The 26,500-nt window shown below is 38.3% G+C and overlaps 1 long non-coding RNA gene across 2 annotated transcripts in view; it reads right to left on the reverse strand.

The window, feature by feature from the left end:
* Nucleotides 1–25,916, reverse strand: part of LOC134474695 (uncharacterized) — a 77,690-nt gene extending 51,774 nt beyond the window's left edge. Inside the window, exons 1-5 of one of the 2 annotated variants that reach the window (XR_010045568.1) lie at nt 25,760–25,916; nt 15,176–15,241; nt 13,526–13,602; nt 10,936–11,034; nt 2,428–2,482 (exon numbers count right to left, since the gene is read on the reverse strand). This is a non-coding gene — a long non-coding RNA (uncharacterized LOC134474695). Of the gene's footprint in view, nt 1–2,427; nt 2,483–10,935; nt 11,035–13,525; nt 13,603–15,175; nt 15,242–25,759 lie in introns of those variants that run through there. The other variant, XR_010045567.1, reaches the window with a different exon arrangement.
* Between the last annotated feature and the right edge of the window lie 584 nt (nt 25,917–26,500).

Here is a 26,500-nt window from a genome sequence, read left to right on the forward strand (position 1 = left end):
ATCAAAAGAAACACACTAGCAGAATGGATCAAGAAATAAAATCCAACCATATGCTGTTTACAGGAAACCCATCTAACCCAGAAGGATACTCACAGACTGAAAGTCAAAGGATGGAAAACAATTCTTCATGCAGCAGGAATCCAAAAAAAGGCATGAATAGCCATTCTGTTTGCAGAAAACGTGAACTTTAAACCAACAATGACCAAAAAGGACAAAGAAGGTCACTACATACTCGTAAGGGGAAAACTCCAAGAGGAAGAGATAACTATCTTAAATATATATGCACCAAACTCCAGAGCACCCAGTTATATAAAAAAATTATTAACAGAAATGAAAACTCAAATTATCAGTAACACAATTGTAACAGGAGACCTTAATACGCCATTGACACCAAGGGACAGATCAAGCAGACAGAAAAAGAGCAAAGAAATAACAGAACTGAATCACACCTGTGAACAAATGGGTTTGATAGACATATACAGAATGTTCCACCCAACATCATCAGAATACACATTCTTCTCAGCAGTACATGGATCATTCTCTAAAATAGACCATATATTAGCTCACAGAACATATTTAAACAAATGCAAAAGAGTTGAAACCATCCCTTGCATGTTATCGGATCATAGCACTCTGAAATTAGAAATTAATGATAAAAGATACTGCAAAAATCCCACAAACACATGGAAACTGAATAACACACTCTTGAGTAATCAGTTGGTCACAGAAGAAATTAAACAATACCTAAAAGAAAATGAAAATGCAGATACAACTGACCGGAATCTGTGGGATGCAATGAAAGCCGTTCTCAGAGGGAAATTTATTGCACTGAGTTCCCACATCAGGAAAACAGAACGAATACAAATAAATAACTTGATGCTATACCTCAAACAGCTAGAAAAAGAAGAGCAAGTCAAGCCCAAAGCCAAAAGAAGAGAAGAAATTATAAAAATCAGAGGAGAAATCAATGCAATAGAGACTAAGAAAACAATCCAAAGAATCAACTAGTCAAATAGTTGGTTCTTTGAAAGAATAAATAAGATCGATAAGCCCCTAGCCAACCTTATTTTAAAAATGGAATAAAAAGCTCAAATTCATGCAATAAGAAATGAAAAAGGTGAAATCACTACAGACCCAATAGAAATACAGAAGATCATCAACACCAATTTTGAAAACCTCTACTCTCAAAGGTTTGATAACACAGAAGAAATAGACAGATTCTTAGAAGCATATGAAGTACCAAAGCTAGATCAAGAGGATGTAAAACTGTTGAATAACCCAATCTCTGCTAATGAAATTGAAAATGTAATTAAGTCCTTACCCAGCAAGAAGAGCCCAGGCCCAGATGGATTCACTGCAGAATTCTACAAGAAATACAAAGAAGACCTAATGCTGACACTCCTAAAACTATTCAATGAATTTGAAATGGAAGCAATCCTCCCTAAGTCATTCCTGGAAGCAAATATTACTCTAGTACCAAAACCTGAGACAGACCCAACTAAAAAAGAGAACTATAGACCGATCTCCCTAATGAACACAGATGCAAAAATCCTCAATAAAATATTGGCAAATAGGATCCAGCAAATCATCAAGAAGATTATACATCATGACCAAGTGGGATTCATCCCAGGAATGCAAGGATGGTTCAACATACGCAAATCAATAAATGTAATCCACCATATAAATAAGGCCAAAAATAAGAATCACATGATCATTTCTATAGATGCAGAAAAAGCCTTCGATAAGGTCCCACATTTATTCATGATAAGAACTTTACAGGAAATTGGAATAGATGGTCTTTACCTCAATATGATAAAGGCCATTTGTGACAAACAAACAGCCAGCATCATACTAAATGGCCAAAAATTGAAAGCCTTTACTTTAAAATCAGGCACAAGACAAGGATGTCCTTTATCACCACTCCTATTTAATATAGTACTGGAAGTACTAGCCAGAGCAATTAGGCAAGAAAGAGAAATAAAAGGGGTAAAGATAGGAAAAGAAGTTAAATTATCATTGTTTGCCAATGACATGATACTCCTCATAGAAGACCCCCTAAACTCCATTGAAAGACTCTTAGATACAATAAATAAATTCAGTAATGTGGCTGGATACAAAATCAATACTCAGAAATAAATAGCATTCCTATACACAAACAACAAAATCACAGAAAGGGAAATAAGGGAAACTGGACTATTCACATTAGCAAGCAAAAAAATGAAATATTTACGAATTACTCTTATAAAAGAAGTGAAAGACTTATACAGTGAAAATTATAATACACTGAAAAAGCAAACTGAAGATTATCTCAGAAAATGGGAAGACATCCCTTGCTCATGGATAGGAAGAACAAACATTGTGAAGATGGCCATTCTCCCAAAACTGTTATACAGATTCAATGTAATCCCAATAGAAATACCATCAACATACCTTATAGATCTAGAGCAATCACTCCTAAATTTCATCTGGAACCAGAAGAGACCTAGAATCACAAAGGAAATTCTAAGCAGCAAAGACAAAGCAGGAGGCATCACAATCCCTGACTTGAAGTTATACTACAAAGCAACAGTAGTAAAATCAACATGGTATTGGAATCAAAACAGAGCCGAAGATCAATGGAATAGATTAGAAGATACAACCACAACTACAAACACACTCAACCACCTTATCTTTGATAAAGGAGCCAGGCAGGTTCACTGGAAGAATGACAGTCTCTTTAATAAATCGTGCTGGAAAAACTGGCTCTCCATTTGCCAAAAACTAAAGCTAGACCCATGTCTATCACCATGTACTAAATTAAAATCTAAATGGGTCAAAGATCTGAATATTAAAACAGAAACACTAAATCTATTGGAAGACAAATTGGGTAGAAACCTTGGAGACATAGGAGTAGGTAGAGAATTCATGAACAGGACTCAATCCACAGAGGAAATACTTCCCAGAATCAATAACTGGGACCACTTCTGATTAAAAAGTTTCTGCATGTCAAAAGAAATCTCCAGCATAGTGAAAAGAAAACCCACAAACTGGGAAAAGGTTTTAGTGAACTCTCTCTCAGACAAGGGCCTCTTGTCTAAAACATATAAAGAATTAAAGAAATTCAGACCTCCAAAATTCAAAGATCCAATCCAAAAATGGGCATCTAAGATGAATACGCAATTCTCAGATGAAGAAATGCAAATGGCAAATAAATACATGAAAAAATGCTCATCATCATTGGTCATTAGAGAAATGCAAATTAAAACCACACTGAGATACCATCTCACTCCTGAAAGAATGGCCAGGATCAAGAAAACCAACAACAAATGCTGGAGAGGCTGTGGGGAAAAAGGAACTCTCCTGCACTGCTGGTGGGAGTGTAGACTGGTACAGCCTTTGTGGAGATCTGTCTGGAGATTTCTCAAAAAGTTGGGACTGGAAATCTCATTTATTCCAGCTATTCCACTTCTCGGCATATTCCCAGAAGAACTGAAAGCATCATACCACAGTGATATATGTGCACCTATGTTTATAGCAGCACAATTTGTAATCTCCAGATCTTGGAAACAACCCAAGTGTCCATCAACTGAGAAATGGATAAAAAAGTTGTGGTATTTCTGTACAATGGAGTATTACTCAGCTATAAACAAGGTCACATTGAGATATTTATCAATAAATGGGCGCAGCTTGAGACCATACTCATAAGTGAAATAAATCAATCTCGCATGTGTGAATACCAAATAGTTTCCCTAACATAAGTAGTGATTCAAATATATAAAAATATGTGGTAATCATGATTACCCATTATGTGGCCTTGAAGCCTTATAAAGTTTTCACTTATTAATTAGAAAGGCTTTATTTTGGGCTTCTTGATATGGAAATATTTGAAGCTATAGTATATGAAGGTTTACCCAAATATTTCAAGGAAAAAGAGAGACACTATGGTAACTACTATTAAGTCGGGTTATTTGGTGGTGAAGCACTAGGTTGCTGAAACAGTCATGCTTTGACCTCTATTGTTATATTGTTATGTCCTGTTTTATCTCAATCTCTCCCTTATTCTTTAAAAAAATATTTAGTTATTTCTTATGTTTGTTTTAATTAAGGGGAAAATTTAAAAAATTAGCAGGATATATAATAGTAACTCTTTTTGATTTCCTATTAACTTGTTTTGAAGTCCTGTAATACTCCCACGATCTTGTTTTGACTGATTAGATTCTGTATGATAGTATCAAGTTTGAGGGTATAGGCAACTACTTTGAAGGCAATAAGATTGACTAAGATGCCCATTCTGGTTTGACTATTGTCTCCTTTGGAGGTCCTGTAATGTTTACAATGCCTCAGTTTTATTGGTCTTGTTCTCTACTGTTTTGTCCAACTTTATAATATCTAATGAGATAGACAATTCCTTTTAAGGAAACAAGAGACAACATTGATAACCATTGTTGATAATCTTGTACTCTGTTCTACATCATGTGCTATGTCTATCCTTGATTTTGACTGACAGCTTTGTTTTGCCATATTTGACTTTATTCTCTCCCCCCTAAAAAAGTAATAAGAACTAAGGAGTAATAAAATCCAAAATGTGTAAATTTTGTTGTAAAAATGTGAGGGGGAAAAAAGAGCTCTAACGGATGTAACAGCAAGTGTGTTTAGGGGTGTTAAATAGCTGACTATATTAATGTATTTGGATCATTGAACACAGCTGTTTGCAGTCTCTCTGTTTGAATGTCCACTTTGTATTCTTTGATACTGTGATTTGGGCAACTATTTCCAAGATGATAATATGTAATCTATTAACAGGTGATTTCTTTTTTTTTTTTTTTATTTAAGAGGAAAAAGAGAAAAACACAAAACAAACCAAAGCAGTGTAAGGGTACACGTAATACAGAGTTACAAAAAAACAAAACAAAACAAACAAAAAACATAACAGTAAGAAATCACCTGTTAGTAGATTACATATTATCATCTTGAAAATAGTTCCTCAAATCACAGTATCAAAGAATACAAGGTGGAAATTCAAACAGGGAGACTGCAAACAGCTGTGTTCAATGATCCAAAAACATTGACATAGTCAGCTATTTAACACCCCTAAACACACTTGCTGTTATATCCGTTAGAGCTCTTTTTCTTTTTTTTTTCCCCTCTCTTTTTTACAACAAAATTTACCCATTTTGGATTTTATTACTCCTTAGTGCTTATTACTTTTTTTTGGGGGGGGGGGAAGAATACAGTCAAATATGGCAAAACATAGCTGTCAGTCAATACCAAGGATAGACATAGCACATGGTGTAGAACAGAGTACAAGTTTATCAACAATGGTTATCGACGTTGTCCCTTGTTTCCTTAAAAAGAATTGTCTATCTCATTAGATATTATAAAGTTGGACAAAACAGTAGAGAACAAGACCAATAAAACTTAGGCATTGTAAACATTACAGGACTTCCAAAGAAGACAATAGTCAAACCAGAATGGGTATCTTAGTGAATCTTATTGTCTTCAAAGTAGTTGCCTATGTCTTCAAACTTGATACTATCATATAGAATGGAACAGAGTCTAATCAGTCAAAACCAGATCATGGGAGTACTACAGGACTTCAAAACAAGTTAATAGGAAATCAAAAAGAGTTACTATTTATCTATCCTAATTTTTTGAATTTTTTCTTTAATTAAGACAAACATAAGAAATGACTAAATAATTTTTTTAAGACAATAAGGGGAAGATTGAGATAAAACAGGACATAACAATAGAACAATAGAGGTCACAGCATGACTAACAGGTGATTTCTTACTGTTATGTTTTTTTTTTTTTTTGTAGTTCTGTATTACGTGTACCCTTACACCACTTTGTTTTGTTTTGAGTTTTTCTCTTTTTTCTCTTAAATAAAATTTAAAAAAAGAATTGAAATACATTTGTATTCTATATTTGTTAACAGTTTAATAAATTCTTCTTAGAAGCAAAAATTTTGCTGTGATTCTGCTTTTAACTTCTGAGTTAACTGGAACCACTGGAGACCACAGGTGGGGCACAAATGTTTGTTTCATGGACTTTGAGGGATGGATCTCTGTCCTCTGCATCCCACACATCTCTCTTTTATGAGACTGTGCTGATAAATTACTGCCCAGATGCCAGGTCTGGCCCAATGCCTGCTGTTGTATGGTCTACTAGTAAGAATGGCTTGTACATTTTGTATTTGTTTTAGGCACAGAGTCTCACTATGTAGCCCAGGCTAGCCTCGAACTTGCAGTGACCTCTTGCCTCACACTAATGAATGTTCCGATTAGAGATGTGTGCCATCGCACCCAGCAGGTGCCACCATGCTCAACATTGCAAACTTCTAAATGGATAAAAGTTTAATATTTCGTACTAGATGACAGTTGGATGACATTAAAATTTTGACATCCAAAACTATGTTTGTGTATGTCTTTGCACATATGCACTGTCCTGTAGGTGCTTTATTCAGTACAGTGGCAGAGGTGAAAAGTTGTAAGAAATCTTGTGGCCTCTCTAGCCCATAGTATTTACTGTTTGGCACAGAAGATACAAAGTTGACCTCTGGTGTGCTGGTTTATTAGCTGAGGTAGCAGCCCCTCCAAAGCCTCATGCACACGGGGTGGGGCTTTATGGAGATGTTGAATGGGGACCTGTAGAACTGACTTACTGTTAGGAGACCCTGTCTACTCAAAAGCGGCTGGTTCCTGGGGTGTGGGGATTTCTCCCTTCCTGGCTCCTCCCATTGCTCTTTGCTTCCTTCATGACTTAAAGTGAGCAGCTTTCCTCTCCCAAGACCACCAAGTGGTTTCTATGTTTGAGCCTGCAAACAGGGAATGAAACTTTTAAACTGTTAGCCAGAATTAACCTCTCCTCCTTTAAGCTGTGGGTGGCAGGTGTTTTGTCCCCTGATAAGAAAAATAACTAAGGCACCTGATCTATACACCTGGTATCCTGGCCCATCTTGCTCCTTTATCAAGGAAAACTTATCCTTAACCAATGCACTGCTCACTTCCACAAAGATGTGCAAGTGCTAAGAACTTTGTTCCTCAGTTGCCCCTCACTGGTCATTCCCTGAGCCAACATTCTCCTGTCACACTGCTGGCTCATTTGTACTGAGTTAAGATCCATGTGCTCAGGATTAACTTGTCAAAAATAAAATTTTGAGTGTAAAGGAAGGTTCATGTATCAAAAACAAACAACAAAAACAGGTGACAGAAGCAGCAGCACATAAGTGAAGAGGAAGTCACTGATGACCCCAGCCTTGGTCCCAAGCCTTCAGGCATCCCTGCAGGTCCTCCTGACACCCACTCTGAGGAACTCTGGGCTCTAATCTTCACAGAACCACTGAGAGAGAGCTCTGATCCTATCTTTTGCCTGTTACAGAGAGCAAAAATAAACCTGAGAGGCCAAGGAAAGCCAGGCCAAAAAGCAGTACACAATACAAAATATTTAAGAAATTATTATAGTTACATATTTAATGAAACATAACATCAGTACTATGGAATACAAAACTAAGTACTGAGCCATCTCAGTAAACCCAGGGCAAAACTCACCACATCATCACATCACCCAAGTGTGAGGTTTCAGCAGCTCTGGTCCCTGCTTCTTGCTGCTGCTGCTTGACAATTTTGAGGTGTTTGGTATCTGCACCAGCCATTCCCACCTCTCTAGCTTGTGGATGCCATGGTATGGATCAGACTACGTATTTACAGAAACTCCCATCATGGTTTCAGGAACAGTGGCCGTCTCTTGTCTACTGGATATCATTTTTCAAGTTTAGGTATAATAAACCTTAGACAATGTGCTTAGTATGTTGAGGGGAAATGAGATTAACTGAAATAAATGTAGGAAACTCATTTGTCCTGGCAGACTCAGTTGCTACTGAAGCACGTATCAAGAGGGTAAAAAGACATAAGCCATGGTTTGCTGTAAGAGATGCTCAAAGGCAAAGAAATGTCCCCAGGCTTATTTCCTGCATAGCTTCCCTCATGCTACCAAGCTGCAGAGTGGATTCTGACAATCCAAGCACCTAGGTTCTGAACTTCAGTACAAATCTGTAAATACTGTGGTACCTAGGCAGTAAAAAGAGAAGAAAAGTTTTTTGGCAAAATGCAGTTTTAAATATGTGCTTAATAAAACAAGAAACCCCTTAAAAAGAAAACAAGAACGAAGAAAAAGAAAAGGTAATGCTAATGTTGTGTTTCCTTCCAGTGCTGCAGCCTCAGAAAAGAGAGAATCAAAATTTACAGAATGAAAGGGTCACTGTGGAAAATGGACATGGCCTAATAGGGTGAGGGTGTGTCAGACCCACTGTGGCAGCCCCACCCAGGGCAGTATCAGGCAACTGGTGGAGGCTGAGGCCAGGACACAGGCATGGAGAATGAGAAGGCAGTGTCTTTTCTGCATCCTGGATGCTGTGTCTCCTGTGCCTGCAGGGATGCAGCATGGATGCATTGGAGGAAAGGGGTGTGAGGCAGGTGGTGCCAGGGTCCCCTGCCCACTGCACCCTCCCTGTACTGTCTGGGAGTAGAAGATTCAGATCATCCTGGCTGGGAAAACACTCTAAAGAGAAACTTGTTGATGTCTGAGAATCACTGGAACAGATGAGCATGATGGCTTCTAAGAGGGGCTCTGCATGGCCTCATGTGTTAATATTTAAAAGTGAGTCATAAACAGTGTGTTGGCTGTCTAAGTACCAAGACTGTTTACTTTATATACTATAAGGTGATGTTTCAATTTTCTACACAGTGCATATCCTTCATTATACATAAATGAAAATTAAATCATGCAGTTTCTCTCATCTATTCAAGAAATGAAGCATTATGTATTTTTCCGAAGTTGAGTATATGAGAAGAAATACTGAATGAAGCACTATCAATAATGCAATGCAAATGGAAAATGGAAAAACAAAGGCTTCCCTCCCAGGATCATGGTCTGCCCACCAGGAGCTCCTCTCTCCACTCCTCAGCTGCTGTGTGGGCCTGTGTTTCTGTACTGCTAGGTGGACAGAGTGCCAGGCCACAAGCTTGTGGCCATCTCATGTGACACCACGGACATGGCCTTGGACACGGCTTTCTTTCAGCATTTTCAGTGGCTGTAATTTTATAATTCACTGAGCAGCTCTGCTACAGTACATTCATGATTTCTACCTTTTCACACCCATAACAGTAAAAAGAGAATACGGTGTCTGTAAATCTAATTTTTTATAATGAAGACTTAAAAATGGAATTTCCAGGTTAAATGTCTGCAAGTGGAATTTCACAGTCACAGATTTAACACCTGAAGTCTCCATAAAGAGTTGCAGCCTGGAAGGGGAATCCCGGGGCTGCTCAGGTCTCTAATGGAGATCTGAGGTCAGAGGAAGATGGAGCAGGCAGAGGTGGAGAAGAACATGGCATCTAACAGGGAAACATGCCTAGAAAAGGCCCAGGTCCAGGCCTCCTGATCCACAAGTAACCTTCTCAGCAAAGCAGCACACACTACACACTGGACAGGAGAGGGCTGGAATGGCCTTGCTGCCGGAGCTCCTCTTTGCAGGCCTGAGGCACCCTGTCTCATTCAGGGGAGCTCTGTAAGAGAAGGTCAGCCTGTTACAGAGCCCACCCTACATGAATGTCTTCTGTCCAGGCCGGGTTCTCAACTGTTGCATTTGGATTCACCACAGCTGTGGAGCCAGACAAGGTTTACAGAGTACAGGTCAGGAGATGGGGACACTGCATGCAGTTCATGGTACTAAGCCTGAAATAAGTCACCGGGCCCTGATCAGCTCCACTATCCCAGAGCCGTAACCACACCCCATAAGTGTGTGCATTAAAAGACTAAGTAACTGAAAGGCGTTACCCACAAAAATACATTCTGTAGGGATAATTTGAAGATACAAAACTAAATGGAGACATCCTGAAGTAAAATGAGAGGTGACCTTTGATGTATATGGGGTGTCCTTTGGTGTCACTGACCCACAAGCATCAGGAGCAAACACACTGAGCCACAGAGCAATAATAAACACAGGCAATGAATCAACAATCAAAACTCCTTAATAACAACAATGAAAGCCAGGATAGGATAAATGCCCTGGTGAATTGTATTAAGTGTTTAATAATGAATACATACTGATCATCTTTCAATTTTTCCAGGACATTGAAAAGAAAGAACCACCATCTAATTCTTTTAGCTGAAAAAGTTACCCTGAGAAAAAGTCCAAACAATAATGTGAGAGAAAAATAAAATAAAAATTAAAAAATTGACAACACCCCATTGACCACAATTCCTATGTATTCAGATAATGTTCACCATCTAAATTCACCAGCACATTCAAAAGTTAAGCACTGTGATCAACACTGGTCTCAATCTCAGTGGTGCAAGAATGGTCCCACTTCCACAAACCATTCAGTGTCACTTGCCACTGAGAAAGCTAACCCCTCAATAGATTTAGAAAAACAGCTTTCAAACTTTCAAAATTTAACCATTCTGTCATGATAATAACCATTCACACACCATGTGTAGGAGGAAAGGACCTCAGCACAGCATGACAATATTTTGAATGACAAGCCCATCCCTGACACCCTGCTCAGAGCCTGAAAAGTCACAATCTTTCAACTAGTTCTTAAAGTAGTAGCCCTTTTATAGCCAAAAATAAGAAATTAAAGGTTTCCAAATCAGAAAAGAAGAATTAAGGATTGTGATACCTCAGGCCACATCCTTGGTATTAGAATCTTAAAACTCCACTGAAACCTTTTAGAAAAATTCACTTAACTTGCAGAGCATAAGATCCAACATGTCCTAATCCATTTGTTTTTATGTGCTTCAAACAAACTGCATCCCCAAACAAGGAATACAATTCAATTCATAATTAATTGAAAAGAATGAATGCTTAGGTAAAATTTCAACAAACTCACCTGCTTTTTAAAAATTGTAGAAATTGATGAAATGAGTGAAGTGGCACTAACAGAAGAAAAGACATACCTTGATGGTGGATGGGAAGAATTCATGTTGTTACAATGTACGTGCTGCCCAGAGCAACCAGCTCTTTCAATGCATTCCTGGCAAAATGTCAATATTTTCCTAGAAATAGAAAAAACAATATGTAAATTCACAAGTAATTACAGAGTCATCCTCTAGCCCTGGAAACAACATCAGAGATAGAGGCACCAAAATACCTGGTTTTCAGTTATATTATAAAGGAACAGCTGTCAAAAGGGTCTTGTACTGAAAGAAAAGGACTACAGATTAAAAGGACCAGCCCAGAGACAAACTAACTCATACAGTCACCAGGAATCTTGTTTCCTTTCTTCTTTCCTTTCCTGTCCTTTCCTATTCTTTTGTTTTTCTTTTTCTGTTCAGGGTGTTCCAGTGTCACCCTGGCCTGTGTGAATTCCCAGTCTGTTGCAGGCTTCTCTGGAACTCCCAGGAATTCTGTTGCCTCAGCCTCCAGAGCGCAGGCATTGTAGGCATTTTCATCATTCCTTGCTCAGACAATGAGTTTTTAACAACACTATTATGAGACCAGGTCTGGTGGTGTGGCTTGTAATCCTACCACTCTGGATGGCTGAGGCAGGAACATGACAAATTCAAGGAGAGCCCCAGAATTTTAGCCACTCTTTAAGAATCTGGCTCAAAACAAGAAGAGTTTTAAGGGGGGAAGTCAAAGAATCCAAGTGAAAAGCTCTATATTCAATTTCTAGAAATGGAACAAAAAACAGAAACAAAAACAACAACAATGAAAAAAAAAAACATAAACAAATGCAAATCCTTGGAGCATAGACCAGGACGGTAAATGACATTTTACACTGGCCTGGCCTTCTGTAGGGCAGTGTGTCCCAAGTACCTTCAACCTTCACACCTTTCTTAGGATTTCATTTCAAAGAATCATCAGACTCCATGAATTGTCAAGGAAAAAGAGAATGTGCTTCAGGATACCAAGCCTCAGTCCCAGTGCAGAAGGCATTCGGGGTGATCTTCTGAAGTGCATGCTGACCACAGTCAAAAAGGAGACAATCTAGCAAGAGAGTTAAAGGTATTTTGAGTCCTAGTCACTGTGAAACAAACTGCAGGTGAGGAAGGTGGTAGAGAGCTTAACTAGATCAACTCTTTCAACGAAGTGTCAAAAGATCAAAGCCGAATATTTTATTCCATGAAAACCCAACATTGTGAAAAATTGCCAACTAAGGATAATGTACACCTGGAATCCCAGCTCTCTGGGAGTGTGAAGAAGGGTGAGGAAAGGTTTAAGCCCAGCCTGGGAAATTTAGAAAATTAGTGAAACCATGCACTAAAATTTGTAAAAAAAAAAAAAAAAAAAAGAATACAAAATTTTACAAATGTGTGAAAATATCCATCACTAAGATATCCCAGATATCACTGTGCAAGGTTCATTAACCCCTATTAGTCTGTAATTACTTTTCCATTTTTGTAGACTTAAAAAGAGTTATATGGTTCTTCTTACTCTTTCAAAATAATGGCAACCTCTTAAACAAATTCTTGTTCTAAATATAATTTGAGGGCAAAAAACAACAGAATGATCAAATTCTCTTAATACTGAGCTACCAAAATCCTAAGAAGGTATATTCAATAGCTTATCTGGAGGCATCCCAGTAACAAGTTTTTAAAAAATGTAACAATGCAAAGACCAGGCAGTAGATCAATGTCTACATGATGGTAGGCCTTATGCCAGGTGTGCTGACTAAAGTACATATGCATGAGACCCTCACAAAGATTTGATTTCTAAATTGACAGCTGATTTTTGACTTTTCAATTTTACCTTATTTTTTCTTTCACTCTCTCTCTCTCTCTCTCTCTCTCTCTCTCTCTCTGTCTCTCTCTTTATCTTTCTTCCTCTTTTTCTTTCTTTCAACAGGGCTTTGCTACACAGGTCAGCCTGCCCTTGATATTACAATGTAGCTCTGGATGACCCCCCAAAACAAGCCTCTTGCCTCAGCCTTCTGAATACTGGAATGACATGTGTGCACCAACCTGCTTGACTGTGTTTTTCTTTTTAAATTTTCTCCAAAACAAAACTAGTTAGAGTTATCTGATATTCTTATAGTTAATAAGTTTGGTCATAAAAAATGAAATCAGAAAGCACTGAAAACACACTGAAGGAATTTCCAAATCCTCACCGACATATAACATAATGTAACATAGCATAGCAGAGCATAGTATGCCATAAAAACACAAAACAAGAAGCAACCACCTAACTCTTTTTTAAACATCTGCTTCCAAAGATCCTTTAAGAATTTCTATGTTATCCATACACCAGCCATATGATCCAGTAATTTCACATTTAAGTACTTTTTCCTTGAAATAACATATGGTTTCTCTCCTGTTTGAATTCTTTCATGATTCTTAAAAACTCCTTGTGTGTTAAAAGCTTTCCCTTATTGCTTACATATATATGATTTCTCTCCAGTGTGAATTCTTTCATGTTGCTTACAATGTCCAGATTTGGTGAACCCTTTTCCACATTGCTGACATACATAGGGTTTCCCTCCACTGCAATATTTTCCATGGATCTGAACATAGTGGTGTGTTTCTGCTTCTTTCACATTCACATTACCTTCTGCAGTACAAGGGAATACTTCTTTACACTGATTCCAAGATGTATGTCCCTAGGATTCCCCTAGCTTTTCATTTCTGTAAAAAAAAAAAAAAAACAAAAACAAAAACAAAAACTCACATATAGGATTGATAACCATATTACTAAGTTTTTATGGGAGAGTGGAACAAAACTGTTTGCAGTCTCGCTGTTTGAATCCCCACTTCATATGTTTCACTTTTCTGTTTCATTAACTATTCCTATGAGCAGCATACGTAATCACTTTCTTTAGATTTCTTACTGTTTATTTTCACTTTGAAAGGGGTATTATTTCTACTTATTTTGTGTTTTTTTTGTCTTTCCTTACATTAAATAAAAAAAAAAGAAAAATTCACAGTGAAATGGGTCTCAGTTTAATGACTGCATTAATGTCAAGTTCTGTTTTTAATGCCTGCTAAGAAATTCTGACCATGAAGTAACAGAATGGCCTTGTACGACATGTTGAAAACAACCATTCCCAAAAGAATGGTACACATTTGGAAATCTTACAATTTGGTACCTTTTGAAATGTAGAATCTTTAGCTTCACTTTGGGCATGGGTACATATGTGTATCACATACAGATCATTCTGATATGTTTCCCCATCACAATCTCCCTTCTGTCCTTAACCTGTAGTTCCCATTTCCATATTGTCAGTCTTACTTTTCTCTATTAACTCTCTTTCATTTCATTCCACAATTTATATTTTGGGTTCTCATCTAAAAGAAACCCTGTGACCTTTTAGGTTTTATAGCTAAGCTATTTCACTGAATTGATGGGAGAAAGAACCACCTATTTCTTATGGCAAATGACGTTATATTCTTTATTTTTTGACCTTATATAACACATTTTTTTTTCTTTTCCATGCTGGGAATGAACAACAGCTATTAGCATAAAATCTAGAGCTTTTTAAATCTGTTTTAAGAGATTTTCACTGATTATTAAGCTGTGAAGTTTGAACTTGAATTTGCCATTCTGCAAAATCTGATTCCTAGTGTGTTGGATTTACAAGAATGCACAATCACAGAGAATCTATTAACATTTTCCTTCTCCACAAATCCAGTGATAGATAGCTAAACTTCTTCAAGGCCTGATCTATTATAACTTGATCTGCTTTGTATATGAGTAAGCATGTATCAGTATTTTATGTGGATTTTGAATTTTTAAAAATATATGCAGGACAAGTATGAGGGGATCAATTTCTAGAGACAACTCCACACTGATATTCAGAATGAGTGTACATAACATTCCACCAGCCTTCTAAGAAGTTTACTCAGAATGGCTGATTCCTTAGAGCATGGCTTGGAAACACAAGCACTACATTTTATTTCAAATTCTATTGCAATTGTAGAAATCTTTAGATAATGAATGTGTTGTATTCACATGCATATATGGGTAGAAAAACTGAAGGGAGAATGTCATAACTCAAAGTGTATGCCTTTCATACACATCTATATGCAATGTCATATATTTTCATGATTTAATTCACTCATTATACATAATCTAGCTTCTACGTCTTCGGAGAATATTACTGACAATAAATTGAATGGTGCCTCATTTGTTTGGTGGTCATTTTTCTGCTGACTCACTAATTACTCAGGAACATTCCTTCTCCTTGTGAGTGCAAATTACCTTAAGTATCTCCCGTAAATTTTGCATTCTTTTTCAGCTTCCTGGATATCCCCAAGTCCTCCTGAACTGTAAAGATAGAAATACCAGGACTCATTAGAATAATACATACAAATTAAAATATTTTGTTTAGATTTATGATATAATGTGTCCAGGTCTGAGCTATTTTTAAAAATATTTTCTCATTCTTTTTAATGAAACAGCACTGATGTGCAACAAACAATATTCTGACAGCATGAATGCCAAAAAGATTTCATCCTTACCTATTTCAGCCATGTTTCTAAAGGTTTCACCCATCACATTTCTGTAGAGGTTCTTTTGGGATGGACTCAGCAAAGTCCACTCCTCATTGCTGAAGTTCACAACTACAACCTCAAAGGTCACCGCTTCCTAAAGAATCATACATATATTTCTCAAAGGAAGGTTGAGACCCCAGGTTTGGGATATCTTAAAATTCTCTCCTACAAATCTGTATCAAAAGCAAAGTGTTGTGGTGCATATCTGTAATCCCAGCACTCAAAAGGCGGAGACAGGAAGGCATCAGTGAGGTCAGGGCAATTCTAGGCTCCATAGGGTGTTCAAATCCACCTGATATACACCGAAAGGTTGTCTCAATAAAACAAAGCAAAACTAAACTAATAAAACCAAACAAAACAGCTGAATGAAGACTGATTTCTTCAAATTTAAATCCATGTCTTGGTCATTAATTTTGTGTATATACACATTTTTGAAGACAGCAAATTTGATGATAGATTTCAACTCACTGCTAATATAACAGTGAAATAGGAGCACTGATTCTTGTGCTGAGTCACTGCAATATTCCCTGTGTTCTGTCTCTAGTGCAGAGCTCACAGTGAGAAGCCTGCAGGACCAGCATCCACAAAGCACAGAGGCAGATAAATATCCCATCATTCAACTGGGAAGCCAAGCAAGCACCTCCCTTCCCTGGTAAGTGGTGGTGATGTGGCAGACTGTGGCCCATCCCAGGGGCAAACCAGCAGCAGCTCCTGAGATCCATGCCATGCTGGAATTTAGGACACTTGGAAGGTAAACAAGCACCACTTCTCCATGGTAAGCAGTGGTGGTCTGGCAGAATGCGGCCCTTCCAGGGGGAGAACCAGCTGCAGCTCCTGAGATCCGCGCCTTGTGGGAACTTAGGATTCTGTGAAACCAAACAACCAGCCTATCTCCCTACTAAGCAATAGTGAACCTACTGATGCACAGCCTAGAATCAAACATCCCTCTTCCCCTACCCCTCTTCTCCTGTCACCCCCCCATCAGCAAATGGGAACCAGAAATCTGAGGGTCTCCTGGGAAGCAGACCTTAACAAATAAGGGGGACTTCCTTCTACTATCTCTTTGAAGGCAAATATTTTTATTACTGTTTTTGCTCTATTCTGATTAATTGTATTGCTCTATTGAATATTCTGTTTTGATAAGTACTATAATGTTCTGTATTTCATCTCATTTTGATATACGTGCTTGAAAGAACATCTTTTATAAAGATAATAAAATATACTGTGATACCTATTACTGTTATCCCAAGTAACCTGTTGTGAAGTTGTGTACCAGTTTCACTTTATGATCTTAGTTGGCCTTATTCTGCCTTGTTGTGTTGTATTTTACCACTTTCAAAATTTAAAAAAAGAAAAAAAACTCTCATCAATCACTTTGATAGGCTACAGATAATGTCTCTTCAAATCTCATTTAGGCCAGTGTGTACTTTGTTCTTAATATACTTCAGCAGCATTTTGAAATATGAAACATAAATAATATCCAATATGGTACACAAATAATACCTCAAATGTTAGTGGAAAATGCTGTTTTTAAAAAAATAAGTACATAAAATGAAACCAGGCCCAAACTGTAATTTATAGCTCACTGTCACCAAGCGATCACTTTCAATTCAGATATAAGGACTGTATCTTGGGAGGCTGATAAAGGAGTTCTTCCTTTAATTTGGGGCTATCCTAAGTTACAGAGCTGTCTAAAATAGAGAAACCCTGACTGAGACACCCCACAAACAAAGTGAAACTTGAAAAGAGAATGCATAAGACACCTTTGGTTTGTTTTTAAAAATTATAGCCATACAATATGGAAAAATTCCAACAATATTCAACATTTGTTGAGAAACAATGTGGATCTCTTCCATATAACAAAGAAAACACTTTCATAGTTGGGTATTTAGCTCAGTGGCATGAATGCCTGCCTGGAAAGCATAGGTCATGAGTTCAATCCTTGGTACAAAAAAAAATCCAAATTTTACCTTCATGACACTGGGGCACAATTAGAGATAATCCAAATTAGATCTTAAGTATGGAACACAAAATTCATGGGTTGACAGGGATGTGAAATACTGATTGTTGCCAGAGCTGGTGTTGATCACCTCAATGAAGCAATCAGAACTCAACTTTAACTTCAGACTTACTCTAAGAACTACCTGAATTTCAGTGAAGACGCTCTCTATTGTATGTCCTACTATAGGCTTCCTGAATCCTGTCAGTCACTTGCACATCCTTTCCACACTCCTCGGTCCCATCCTCAGCAGGAAACCCTTCATGCCTAACTATTGATATCACTGCAAAATTTCTGTTTAGAGCTTCTCCTTTACACCACTTAGTAAATTCCATTGTAGAGCATTTCCATATTTAAACTGTCTATGAACAACCAAGCCACTAAATCAGGTCTTAATTCAGAGATGACACACCTATTCCTATCCATTCAGAAGGATATCACGTGTATTTGTCCATGCAAATGCCTGAATTTAAGCATTTTTCGATGAGAATTTGACAGATAGCCCTTTCTGGAATTTGTGCTTCACAAAATTTTACCCTGTCCTTGATAACACTTTCATATTTGCTTTATTTTTCTCAGATTTCAAAACTCTATGGCTGTTCTCACAAACCTAGTCTGTGAGCAAGGGTGCCACCTAAATAATTAAGTATGTTCAGAAATTATTTTGCACTGATCTGTATAACACACAGGAGTTCACCAGTTGTTTGGGAAGCCTTTTTCCACTGAGGCACACTACTACACATCTCTAAATTCTCAGGACCTTTGCCACTACCTGTCATGAGGATGGAAATATGAGTACATACTATAAATTGAGGGGATCACTATACATACAAAAAAGCCCAAGTTTAAGTTGAGCCATTGTGGCTATGAGGCCCTGCATTACAGACATTAATAAACTCCGGACATTCTAGATCTGCTACGTTGAGGAAAGGGATCATAGACCTAGCTCATTACTGCTCTACAAGCTACAAATTATCTTAGTCAGAGTCTTCCCAAGCTTCTTCCAGTGCCTAAGACGGTGGAGTTACCAGGCTAGCAATGAATTTCAAAGACGATACTTGAGTCTACTGCTGTCATAGTGAAGCCAGGGTACTGGGGACCCCAAATCACCCTTGCCAACAGCAAGAGGCAAAAGGGACATTGAATGAACCATGGCCAATGCTGGAGGACCTCAGGGGCTGAAGCTAACTAAATACCTGGGGCTCCAGACACCGGGACTACTCCTAAATACTTGTATCTGGTTTCACCCAATCCACCATACTTCTGGGCTCCCACCCACAACCTCACTATTCCATGGTTCCAGGATATCTCAAGTTCTTTGCTAATCAGGCCACAGGACATCAAAAGTACTAAATGAGATCCAGCAAGCGTTTTGCTACCAGTATTGTACTCAGAACAGATAAATCATCCTGAGACACTGGAAGAGACAGAAGTCACAGCCAGCAATGGCTCACCTGATTGGACAGTTCATATAGCCTGCCCCTTCATCACTGATTGACTCCTGCTCTACTGCTCTCCTTCTGAGTCAAGAATAAACAGGGAAAGGAACCCCTCCCTGCAAGAGAGGATCCCAAATGATAGACTGTAGTGCAGACACTTCTGGAGCTGCCATTCTTCTACAGTGGTGAACTCAGCTCCACAGAGGAGTGTTTGTACTGAAGAGCTTTACCTCAGGCTTTTAATTTTCAAATCCATTTTATTTCAAGGAAAAAAGAGCACATCAACTAAAATTGAATTTCAAAACATGTCAATCAGGGGGCAACACTGGTATATACATTGCACATTGTCATTCCCAGATCATTCACCCAGAACACAAGACATCACTAATCAATTTTCCAAAAAGTACTGTTACAGGCATCAGAGTTACTTAAATACTCTTGGCATTAACCAAGGCTAGGTCCTCCAAGGAGCCCATGCAGGAGACCAGATACCTTGCAACTATGAGGAAGACTGACACCTCATGCTATGGGCCAAGGCTCAAGACAATGTTAAGCAAATTCATCCATATTCTAAGGATAGACATTCTAAATAGTTCCCTAGCACTCTGAGGAGGTTAGGAGTCACCATTCAAAGAAATGTATCCTTATCTTAAAGACTGACATCCTAAATAGTTCCTATCATACTGAGGAACTCAGATATCACTCTCCCAAACCCCTAAGGGAAGAGTCACAGCTGCCTAAGAATGCCTGCTTTCTATGTGACTCCCTTCGCCCTTTGTTCCCAATTTAATCAGCTTTACCTGAACTTAATAATCCTATTGGGTACCATAGCTCTGACCCATCTTATGCCCATCTGCATTGTGAGTTCCTAGTTTTCCCCACCTTAAACTCATTTCACCACATGATTTTACTCAATAAAGGTCCCTAGAAAGGACAGTGTTTGGCAACCTGCTTAGGACCCCTTATCTCTCTCAGGCATCTTTCTTTCTCTCAATAAGTACATTCCTATTTTGATTTCTTCATTCCAATCAAAGGATGTACATTAAAGTGTTTTATCCTAGAAACAATTACAGGACCTCATGGTGGTAGTTCAAAGTGGAAGATGGTGAAATCAGGGATGCTTACTCATATGGCCACCTCCTCTTTTCTCCTTAATTACAACTTCTCTTTCTTTTCCAGGCACCTAATGAAAATTCCCATCAGCTCTCATATGACATCAATCTCCCCTCCAAGCACCACGTCCAGTTAAAAGTCACATATACTCCATGACCCCACAGTCAGTCAGGAAAAAAAAAAGCCAAACCCTTGGGGGCTGTGGGCTCCTCTCCACATTCTTTAAGTAAAAGGCCACTTTTACATTTCTTATATTCTGCTTCTCTACTGTGCTAATTTATATCCTCAGTAACTTCAGTAATCTAATCCATTTTCAACCTATCACACCACATGATTTTATTCTATAAAATCCCTAGAAGAGACAGAGTCCTTTGCTACCAGCTCAGAACCCCTCCTGTTTCTCCCAGGCAGAAGCTTTCTGATAGGATTTTTGCTGTAGTAAAGAAGAGAATATAAAGTCAAAATGGCCTTTATTCTAAGAATATGGAGAGAACCCCATGACCACTGGGGGTCTGGCTTTTTCTTCTGGAAAAGTGTGGGTGGCATACATATAATTTTTGACTTGTTTGGTGGTTAAAGTTGGCATTGCTGATATGCAAGTAGCTGACTGAGATTTGTCCCTTGCCACAGGTACCTTGAATAGGAAAAAGGAAAGTGACTTCAAGGTAAAAGTCCCCTGGTTCCACCTCTCACTTCCAAATATCCTATTTAGAGCAAAATATTATCACTTTCTTTCTCTCAATAAATATATTCTGCTCTTCAACTCTGTTGTTCCTAAAATTCATTCTTGCATTTTAGAGAACACAAACTCATACCAGACATTCTTAGAAGGTCAGGAATTTCATTCCACTTTATCACAGTATGGCTGCCTGTATTTCTAACTCAGCTGCCTGTAACTTTAAGAATTGTTTATCAATTTGACTTGGAGCAATTGTAGCAAATAAAATGTTCTTAATGGATATAGGGAAATATATCATTAAATTGAAAAAAAATGATTATCACAGTGTTTCTAGCTAGCATCAGCCAACATTTTCAACTTTCAAGTTTGTGGGAAAACAAAAAATAAAAACAACTCAGAAAATAGCAATCCTATAGGGGATAGTATATCATTAACTGTAGTTGCCATGTTATCTGCAGGTATTTCATAGATCACAAAAGAAACATTGAGCCTATTAAATACCAAGTATCAGTTTCAATAAATGTGCTCATAGCACTGTATCGTTGACAACTGTGATTTTATTTTTCTGTATGAGGGATTGAACTCATGACCTTGTGCTCTCCAGGCAGCTCCTTGAATCACTGAGCTCAATCCCCAGCCCCAACAACTTTAGATACTAAATATGACTATTAACAATGTTTAATTTGCCATTGCCATATTTAGTATAAATTTTGTAAAGCTACATTTTCACAAATGAAATTATTTTCTTTCCTTGCAGTTTAAATTACTTTTTTTTTTAGGTACCAGGATCAAAGTTACAATCTAGCACTTTCCAGGCAGGTGTTTCTGCCTGCTGAGCTAAATCCCTGGTGTGTATTAATGAATATTTCACTTTATTCATTCAAATACTACTGTGATTTTAGCAAAGGTTGTCAGTGTAGACAGAAATTGATATACAATCAGAGAGGAACTGGAACCTCAAAGAGTCAATGCAAAAAACTAAATACAACCATCACTGCTACAGGCACAGGTGAAGAAAGCCAGACCTGAAGGTGAAGATGCAGTGACCAGGTCTACATGCTCCTGAAAAGAAAAACAACAGCTTGAAATGTACTAAAGTTACCACCACCTCCTCCAGGAAGTTCAGATAGGCATCAATTACCATAATCAATGACCAGAACAATAGTTCTATTGTTCCCACAAAATGCCTTGGCTCTTTCCACATACCATTTCTGGCTGACTTGTTCCCCTGATGAATAATATTAGTTAAGCACCTATAAGCTTATAGGTTGATTGTAGTTTGAGACCCACAGTTTGCCCACATTGTGACTATCCTGTATAAATGACCCGTGACAATATGACTGTGGCCAAAACACTGAAGACCACTCCTGAAAATTCAGAGCTATTCTCTCTTTTTTTCTAAGACAATTTTTGAACTTCTTTTGGTTTGTGACTTCATTTCTCAATGTTGTCAGCCATTAAAGGGTGCATTTGATATCAAGCAGGGCAGGATTATATTTCTCTTATCTCAATTTAAATATGAAATGTCTGCTAAAGGCAATGTTCCAAAGCCTGAATTTCAAGCTGTTTGTTTGCCCTGAGTTTAACATTTCCATGAGCTTTTAGAAGTCCTCATTCTAGTGAACTGCAAAAGTATTGGGGGAAGGAGGTCACTGTTGTGCTGTAGCACAATAGGTGCCATTCTTAAGTCTGTGTTTGTCACTGTCTCCTGAATGCCACTGCATGGCACTACAAGGCCTTCTCTCCTCTGCCAGCATCATTCAATAATTCCCATTTTACATAAGTCAAATATCACTCAGCTCTATTTTTGTTTCTTTTCAATAGTCTTTCTGTCTTCTTTGTAGTTGTTTTTTTTTTTTTTTTCAATTTAGTTTTTTGCTTTAAAGACCTAGTCTCACTTTGGAGTTCTGGCCAGACTTGCACTCACTATGCAGGTTAGGCTGTCCTTGAATACATGGCCATTCTCCTGTTTCAGCCTCTTCATTGCTGGGGAAAAGAGGTGGGCATTATAGCACATGGTGTTTGTTTTTTTTTTCTCCTCTCTTTTTCACAATTATTCTTTCTTTTCAGTGGCACTGTCATTTAATCCTGAGGTTTGCTTGTGTCAGTAAAGGTTTCTGCAGTTTGAATTGAGTTTGTGAACAATAATATAGGAAGCCAATGTAGGAACCCAATTGAGAAATGTGGAATTTCATAGCTGGTCTCAGGACCACCTGTATACAGAACCCCCACCCCCATTTCAGGATCTAAGCAAGAGGCTCTGAACTGGAAAGTTACAGATGTTTTAAAAGATAGAATCACAAAAAGATCCTGTTGGAAATCATTTAGCTAGAATCTTATAATAATTGTTCGATGACAACTGTATTCTGCTTCTTTTGTTGAGCAGGTTAATTTTTTTCTTTGGGTACAGCTCATTTTGCTTTTCTCCTGGGACTTCAACACTGAGTGATTTTCCATTTTTCTGGGTGAAATACAGGGCACTAGTTTAATTCAAAGGTCAAGATGGCATCCATTATGCCAAGCTACAACACAGCTAAGTTACAAGCCTCAATATTTTCTAGGGTAAAAACACACATATGTATAATCTGAACACTCAAGAGGCTGAGGCAGGAGTGCTGCTTTGAGGTTAGGGCAATTCTGTGCTCCATAAAGGGTTCAAATCTAGCTGATATACATAGAGAAAAATTGTCTCAATGAAACAAAACTAAATTAAAAAATAAAACCAAACAAAACAGCTGAATGGAGACTGATTTCTCCAAATCTTAATTTCACATCTTGGGGATTAATTTTTGGTATATACATATTTTGTGAGACAGCAAATTTAATGCTCTATTGCAACTCACAGCTAATGTAACAGCCAAATATTAGCGCTGATTCTTATGCTGAGTCACTGCAAGAGTCCCTATGCACTGTCTCTAAAGCAGAGCTCATAGTTAGAGCCTGCAGGACCAGCATCCATAAAACACAGAGGCAGACAAATATCTCATGAATTACTTTGATGTACTAACAATGATATCTCTTCAAATCTCATTTAGGCCACTGAGTCCTTTGTTCTTAATATACTTAAGCAGCATTTTGATATTTAAATTTGGTTTCATAGAACAAAACATAAATAACACCAAATATGGTACAAAAATAATAACTCAAAAGTTCATGGAAAACTGCTGTATGTAAACAATGTATAAACAATGAAACCAGGTACAAGTTTCAAATTAGAGCTCAGTGTCACCAAGTGATCACTCTCCATTCAAATATAAGAAATATATCTTGGGGGGTTGATGCAGGAGAACTTCCTTGAGTTTGGGGCTAGCCTAAGTTACAGAGCTGTCTGAAATATAGAAACCCTGACTGAGACACCCCACAGACAATGTGAAACTTGAAAAGTGACTGCATACGACACCTTTGGTTTGCTTTAAAATTTATATCCATATAATATAGAAAAGTTCCACAATATTCAACATTTTCTGAGGAACAATATTGATATCACACATAGTATGCAGAAAACACTTTCAGAGCTGGGTATTTAGTTCAGCAGCATGAACACCTACCTAGGAAACTTGAGATCATGAGTTTGATCCCTGTTACAAAAAAAATTCAAATTTCACCTTCATGACACTGGGTCATAATTAGAGATAATCAAAATTAGATCTCAAGTGAAGAACACAGAATTCATGGGTTGACAAGGATGTGGAATACTGATTCATACCAGAGCTGGTGTTATTCACCTCAAGGAAGAAATCAGAAGACAACTTTAACTTCATGCTTACCCTAAGAACTACCTGACTTTCAGGGAAGACCCTCTCTGTTGTATGTCCTGCTATTGGAACACTGTATCCTGCCAGTCACTTCCACATCCTTTCCATGCTGGTCTGATCCACCCTAAGCAGAAAACCCTTCATGACTAAACTATTGATATCCCTGCACAATTTCAATTTTGGCATCTCCTTTACACACTTAGTAAAGTCTACTGCAGAGCATTTCCATATTTCAACAATGTATATGATCAACCAAGCTATTCAATCACCTCTTAATTCAGAGATGACACCCATATTCCTTTCCATTCAAAAGGATATCACGTGTATATGTTCATGCAAATGACCAAATTTAGGCATTTTTCAATGAGAATTTAACAGGCAGCCCTTTCTGGAATTTGTCCTTAGCAAACACACTTTATCCTGCCCTTGATGACACATTTATATCTGCTTCTTTTTTCTCAAAATTTAAACCTCTATGGCTGTTCTCACAAACATCATCTATGAGCACATGTGTCACATAAAGTATGTTCAGAAATTCTTTGCATTGTTCTGGATAATACACAGCAGTTCATCCGGTGTTTGGGAAGCCTTCCTCCACTGAGGCACATCACTACACATCTTTGAATTCTCAGAACCTTTGCCTCCACCTTTCATGAGCATGGAAATATGAGAACATAGTATAAATTTAGGCGATCACAAAATACATAACTGCGTAAGTTTAAGGAGAGCAGTTGTGGCTATGAGGTCCTGCAGCACAGACATTTATAAACTTCTGTTTTTCATATCTGTTGCTGACAGGAATGAGAGCAGAGACCTAGCTTATTACAGCTGCACCCAGCTTGAAACCACATCAGAATCAAGGTCTCCTCATGCCCCTTCCTGGGCCCAGACTGTTGGAGGAGCAAGGGCAGCAGGCGATTTCAAAAATGGCATTGTGGCCTGGTGGTATCACAGTGGCGACAGCATTCTAGGGACCCAGAACTGTCCTGGAGCCAGCGAGAGGTAACAGGGACAGAGGATGACTCACTGCTAGCACTAGAGGACCTCAGGGTCTGAGGCTAAGCACACAGGCTCTAGACAGCACAGCTGCTTCTCACCACTTGTTTTTTTTTTTTGTTTGTTTGTTTGTTTGTTTGGTTTTTTTTTTTTTTTTGGTCTTTTTCCCTTTTATCGGTACAGGGGATTGAACTCATGACTGCCTGCTTTCAAGGCTGGCGCTTATGCCGCTGAGCTAAACCCCCAGCCCCTTCTCACTGGTCTTAACAGGATTCCACCCCGTTTCACTACTCCCATCCCATAACATCACCATTCCGTAGTTTGGAGGTCTCCCAGGTTCTTTCAAAGCAGTCCACAGAGAATAGAATCAAAAAATAGTGGTGTAGCAAACATCTAGTGCTCCCTTTTTTGCCCTGGCCTTGCAATTGATGCCAGGACACCGGAAGAGACCGCCTACCTTGGCCCGCCTGATTGGACAGTTCTTACAGCCAGCCTCTTCATCACTGATTGGCTCCTGCTCTCCTGCCTGCCTTCCCCACCAAGAATAATTACAGAAAAAAAAAATCCACCCTGTAACTGTGGGTCCCCAATGAAAGATGGTGGAGGCTTCTGGAGCTGGCTGTTTTCTGGAATGTTGATCTCAGCTCGTCTGAGGAGTATTTGCACTGAAAGTCTTTACCTCAGTCCTTGTTTTTTCTCCAAAACCCATTTTATTTGAAAGTTAAAAAGTAAAAAAAAAGTGGTCCAGGGATTTAGCTTAAGCGCCTGCCTGGCAAGCTAGAGGTCGTGCATTCCATCCAATATCTGTCTACCACAAACTGTGCTGCTATAAACACGGGTGCACATATATCACTGTGGTATGATGATTTTTATTCTTTTGGGTAGATACCCAGAGGGAGAATAGCTGAGTTGAGTGGGACCTGTAGACCTAGTTTGTGTGGAATCTCCACACTGATTTCCACAGTGGTTGCTTTACCACCAACAATGGAGAAGGGTTGCTTTTCCCCTCACAACCCCTCCAGCATTCATTATTGCTTGATTTCTTGACAGT

This window comes from Cavia porcellus, unplaced genomic scaffold (assembly GCF_034190915.1).
Source record: "Cavia porcellus strain 051 isolate PalLab524CR breed Dunkin Hartley unplaced genomic scaffold, mCavPor4.1 scaffold_35, whole genome shotgun sequence".
NCBI classification, from domain to species: Eukaryota; Metazoa; Chordata; class Mammalia; order Rodentia; family Caviidae; genus Cavia; species Cavia porcellus.